Raw genomic sequence first — 6,440 nt, forward strand, 5'->3', positions numbered from 1 at the left:
TAAAGATACAGGAGCCCTGTCCTCCTTTTCATATGGTCACCCTATAAAGGGACGGACATGATGAGTGGCTGCACTTTGAAATGTGCCACTCCACCACTGTGGAGAGGCTCTGTGGCTGCCGTCATCTCCTTCCTCCCCTGCCCTCTGCAGTGGCTTCTCCTAACTTGCCCAGGGCAGAAGGCGATTGCAGGGCCTTAATCCAAGAAGGTCTGCTACCGAGGCTGCGGTGGGGGCTCAAAAGGATAAGTTGAGCAGGGCTCTGCTCAGTCTGAACCTCCTCATGAGCCTTCACACAGGAGCACTTGCACACGCCTGCAAGCAGTCAGGCAGGAGCTCTTCCTTCTGGGATTGCTCACAACTTCCCAAGTTCTACTGTGCAGTGGCAGCGGTTGGAGCGCACCCTGCTCTGCACTGGAAGCAAATGCCTCAGAATGCAGCCCGGAGGCCGCAAACCTTTTCCAGACACCTGTGTCTGGGCACAAAAGCAGGGGTAAGAACAACAGAAGAGCCCTGAGGCTGGATCAGGCCAAGGTCCCATCTGGTCCAGCACTCTGTTCACACAGTGACCAACCAGCCATTGGCCAGGGACCAACAAGGCAGGGCATGGTGCCACAGCACCCTCCCACCCATGTTCCCCAGCAACTGGTGCACACAGGCTTACTGCCTCGAATACTGGAGGTAGCACACAACCATCAGGGCTAGTAGCCATGGATAGCCTTCACCTCCAGGAATTTATCCAACCCCCTTTTAAAGCCATCCAAATTTATTATCTTGCAATAGCGAATTCTGTAGCTACACTATGCACTGTGTGCTGTCCTTCCTTTTAGTTGTCCTGAATCTCCCACCAATCAGCTTTGTGAGATGACCCCAGTTTCCAGTATTATGAGAGTGGGAGAAAAATGTCACCCTATCCACATGCTCCACACCAGGCATAATTTTATACACACCATGCTGGATCAGACCAAGGGCCCATCTAGTCCAGCACTCTGTTCACACAGTGGCCAACCAGCTGTCAACCAGAAACCCACAAGAAGGGCAGAGGTACAACAGAACCCTCCCACCCATGTTCCCCAGTAGGTGGTGTACAGTATATAGGCTTACGGCCTCCGATATTGGAGGTAGCACATCACCCTCAGGACTAGTAGTCAAGAACTATAGAACCTCTTTCACCAAGGGCAGGATTCCATTCTAGAGGACTGCATTCCGTGGTGGGTCAACATACCGGCATATTGTAGCTTCATGCTCTTACTGCCAGGAATGGAGAATGAAGATGGGGCCAGGGAAAGCGGGAACCCCAAAGGTCCAGATTCTGCCTCTAGACACCCGTGGAGTAAAGGCACCCACTTCGCATGGACCCGCCAGGCCCTAACCACTTCCCACCGTGCAAGCATGGGCTGAAACCTCTTTTGTCGTGGAGGAAAAGATGCAAGGGCTGTATGTCGGTAGAATCGCCTGACAATGCAGGGGAAAGAATGTGCTGGCCAAAATGGCGGTGGCAAGAGCCAGACGAAACGAAGGAAGCCGCTCTGGGAGCCTTTCCCAGCAAGAGGAGAGAGCGGCAAACCACCCAGCCCCACCAGGCTTCCTCCCCCATCCCTCCCCCAACGCCCCTCTCCCCAACGGCTGCACCGTGGATTTTAATTGTAAGCTGCTTTGGGAGTTGGCTCAAAATAGAATCAGTAAATTAAATCCAGGGGCAGGCGCTTATTACTATTTTACATGTTCAGGGACAAATGTCTGGTCTGCCCATGCGCACGCACACACACGGCAGAATGAAGTGAGGTGACAAAATGGCTTGCATGTTAGGGCAGCCCAGCCTGGTACCTTCCATATGTGCTGGACTACAACTCCCATGATGCTCCAGCGAATGGCTAAGGGGTGGTTTATTGTATTGCCTTTTATGTATTCATTTCATCTTGATACCACCCAATACCTGAAGCTCTCTGGATGGTGCTCAAAAAATACACATCGCAATACAAGGTAAGAAAAACTTAACATCTCTAACATGCCATTTAAAACAATTTAAACACCTGAAAGATTTATAACCCTACCCCAGTAGAAACAACTGCCATCAAATGCCAGGGAGTAGAGGGCGACCTTAACTTCCTGCCGAAAAGTGGACCGTGTCAGTGCCAGGTGGAGCTCAGTGGGGAAAGCATTCCAACATTGTGGGGGCCAGCACTGAGAAGGCCCTCATGATTGCTGCCTCCTTCTGAGCCGCCCTCGGAGGAGGCCCTCAAATGAAAGCCTCCAATGTTAATCATACTGTCTGGGTAGGTTCAAGTCAAGAGAGGTGCCCTGTCAGGTATTGTGATGGGAATTGTAGTCCTCGTCAAAATGAAGGAGGGGAAAAAACACTATGTAAATCCAACAGAAAAGAAGAGATAGTCTCTAGTGTTGGAAAACAGAAAAAGGGTTTTATTTTTTGCTACATATATCTTCAATCTTTAAAAATGATATTGTTGTAAAAGGACTTAATGTATAAAAAGCTAGACGTTTTGATCTCCCGATCCTTCTTCAGGAGCTTCTGAAACAACATATTGACAGTTGAGCGGGTGTGTTAAACAGAAGAACGTCTACAGCAGAGAAAGAACGAAAAAACTGCTGCATTTAGCTGTTTTAGAGCTTACTGTATTTGGACTTGTGGTTCACGGATGTTATTTTGTTTCTGAAGCTCCTGAAGAAGGATCGGGAGATCCAAAACATCGAGCTTTTTATACATTAAGTCCTTTTACAACAATACCATTTTTAAAGATTGAAGATATATGTAGCAAAAAATAAAACCCTTTTTCTATTTTCCAACACTAGAGACTATCTCTTCTTTTCCGTGGGAATTGTAGTCCAACACATCAAGTTGGGAAAAGCTGATCTAGTCCTTGCATACTAGGAATGAAGTTTAGGGGCTCTGCAAGCCATAGAATCATAGAATCATAGAATCATAGAATAGCAGAGTTGGAAGGGGCCTACAAGGCCATCGAGTCCAACCCCCTGCTCAATGCAGGAATCCACCCTAAAGCGTCCCTGACAGATGGTTGTCCAGCTGCCTCTTGAAGGCCTCTAGTGTGGGAGAGCCCACAACCTCCCATTGTCGCACTGCTCTAACAGTCAGGAAGTTTTTCCTGATGTCCAGCCGGAATCTGGCTTCCTTTAACTTGAGCCCGTTATTCCGTGTCCTGCACTCTGGGAGGATCGAGAAGAGATCCTGGCCCTCCTCTGTGTGACAACCTTTTAAGTATTTGAAGACTGCTATCATGTCTCCCCTCAATCTTCTCTTCTCCAGGCTAAACATGCCCAGTTCTTTCAGTCTCTCTTCATAGGGCTTTGTTTCTAGACCTCTGATCATCCTGGTTGCCCTCTTCTGAACACGCTCCAGCTTGTCTGCGTCCTTCTTGAATTGTGGAGCCCAGAACTGGACGCAATACTCTAGATGAGGCCTAACCAGGGCCGAATAGAGAGGAACCAGTACCTCACGTGATTTGGAAGCTATACTTCTATTAATGCAGCCCAAAATAGCATTTGCCTTTCTTGCAGCCATATCGCACTGTTGGCTCATATTCAGCTTGTGATCTACAACAATTCCAAGATCTTTCTCGTTTGTAGTATTGCTGAGCCAAGTGTCCCCCATCTTGTAACTGTGCATTTGGTTTCTATTCCCTAAATGTAGAACTTGGCATTTATCCCTATTAAATTTCAGTCTGTTGTTTTCAGCCCAGCACTCCAGCCTATCAAGATCACTTTGAAGTTTGTTTCTGTCTTCCAGGGTATTAGCTATCCCACCCAGTTTTGTGTCATCTGCAAATTTGATCAGCGTTCCCTGCACCTCCTTGTCCAAATCATTAATAAAAATGTTGAAGAGCACTGGGCCCAGGACTGAGCCCTGCGGCACCCCACTCGTTGCCTCTCCCCAGTTTGAGAAGGTTCCATTGATAAGTACTCTTTGAGTCTGATTCTGTAGCCAACTGTGGATCCACCTAATAGTTGTTCCATCTAGCCCACTTTTAGCTAGTTTGTTAATCAGAATGTCATGTGGTACTTTGGCAAAAGCTTTGCTGAAGTCAAGATATATGACGTCCACAGCATTCCCACAGTCCACAAGGGAGGTTATCCTATCAAAAAATGAGATCAAATTAGTCTGACAGGATTTGTTCCTGACAAATCCATGTTGGCTTCTAGTAATCACTGCATTGATTTCAAGTTGTTTACAGATTGACTTCTTTATAATCTGCTCCAGAATTTTCCCAGGGATGGATGTCAGACTGACTGGTCTGTAGTTCCCAGGTTCCTCCTTTTTGCCCTTTTTGAAGAGAGGGACAACGTTAGCCCTCCACCAGTCATCCGGCACCTCACCCGTCTTCCATGATTTTGCAAAGATAATAGACAAAGGTTCTGAGAGTTCTTCCGCTAGCTCCTTCATTACTCTTGGATGCAGTTCATCGGGCCCTGGAGATTTGAACTCATTCAAGGAAATTAGGTGTTCTTTGACCATTTGTTTATCAATCTCAAACTGCAATCCTGCACCCTCAACTTCTGCTTCACTTTTTCCAGGGGGGTCATAGACCCGCTTTTGGGAGAAGACCGAGGCAAAGTAGGAATTGAGCACTTCAGCCTTTTCTTTGTCATCTGTTATCAATTTGCCATCCTCATTAAGCAGTTGAACCACCATTTCTTTCCTCTGTCTTTTACTACTCACGTATCTGAAGAAAGCCTTTTTATTGCTTTTAGCATCCCTCGCTAATCTCAGCTCATTCACAGCTTTAGCCTTCCTGACGCCATTTCGGCACTTCTGCGCCACTTGTCTGTACTCTTCTTTTGTAGCCTGGCCTTCCTTCCACTTCCTATATGTATCCCTTTTTGTTTTCAGTTCATCAATAAGCTTTTTGTGGAGCCACATTGGTTTCCTCTGTTGTCTTCTATCTTTTCTCCTTGTTGGAATTGTTTGTAACTGTGCCTTTAAAATTTCATTTTTTAGATACTCCCACCCATCCTGCACTCCTTTTCTCTTTAGGCTCCCTTGCCACGGGACCTTACTTATTATAGTTCTGAGTTTATTAAAATCAGCTTTCCTAAAATCCAGAGTACGTGCATGGCTACGCTCGACTTTTGTCTCCTTCATAATCAAGAATTCAAGTATGACGTGGTCACTTTCCCCCAGAGTTCCCGTAACTGCCACTTTATCCACTAAGTCATCCCTATTGGTCAATAACAAGTCAAGGATTGCTGATCCTCTAGTTCCTTCCACCACTTTCTGTAGGAGAAAGTTATCATCCATACATGTCAGGAATTTCTTGGAAGGGCCGCTTTTGGCAGTAATGGTCTCCCAACAGATATCAGGGTAATTGAAGTCCCCCATCACTACTACATCACACTTCCTTGAAACACTGGTAATTTGTTTCTCAAAAGTTTCGTCCTCGTCTTCTCCTTGATTGGGTGGTCGGTAGTAGACTCCGATTATCATATTCTTTTTATTCCTAGCCCCATTTATTTTAATCCAGACGCTCTCGACGGGGCTCCCAATCTCATCCGCCTGTATTTCTGTGCAGGGATAGGTATTTTTAACATATAGTGCAACTCCACCTCCCTTTCTATTTCTTCTGTTCTTTTTGAACAAGTTATATCCTTCAATTGCTATATTCCAGTCATGGGAGTCATCCCACCAAGTTTCAGTTATACCTATCAAGTCGTATTTGCCTTCATGTAATAAGAGTTCAAGTTCATTCTGTTTGTTTCCCATGCTCTGGGCATTAGTATAGAGACATCGAAGACCATGTGTTTTATAGTCTGGCTTTGTTCCTACCTTGTTGCAGACACTATTTTGGGACACTGTTGGAACTGTTCTCTGTACTGTGGTGCATTGGCCATTCTAACACTTGTACATTCCTCTATTGTCTAGTACGTATTTTTGGACTAAAATTCACAGCGTTTTTGATCTTTGGTTATGCTGACTGAGGATGATGGGAGATGAAGTTCAAAACATCTGGATACGGCAGGATAGGAAAGGCTGATGTAGCACACAGCGCATCGATCATGGTGGTGACACTTCCCGGCACGCGCAGGACGCACCCAGAGGCTGTGCACTGCCCTCTCCCAGAGGGAAGCCAGCGTGGTGTAGACTAAGATGGGGAAAATCCCGTTTCAATGCCCCACTGGGCCTTCTGAAGCTCACTGAACCAGTCACTCACTAGCCCTCCATCTAACCTACCTTACAGGGTTGTTGTGGGAATCAGAAGGAGAATGATGTATATCACCATGAGCAGCTCGGAGGAAGAGTGGGAGGAAAAAATGACACCCAAAACCAGCCTCAAGGACTGAAGCCCCCTCTCCCTCACCCCCAACCAGACCTCAGTCAGCTGCATGTCAGGGGGTGGCGCTTCTAACCCACACACCCCTTTGGCCTCCCCCCCCCCCCATGCCTGGGAAAACTAAAACAAACTGTGCAGAGG

Source organism: Elgaria multicarinata, chromosome 18, assembly GCF_023053635.1.
Source record: "Elgaria multicarinata webbii isolate HBS135686 ecotype San Diego chromosome 18, rElgMul1.1.pri, whole genome shotgun sequence".
Lineage (NCBI taxonomy): Eukaryota > Metazoa > Chordata > Lepidosauria > Squamata > Anguidae > Elgaria > Elgaria multicarinata.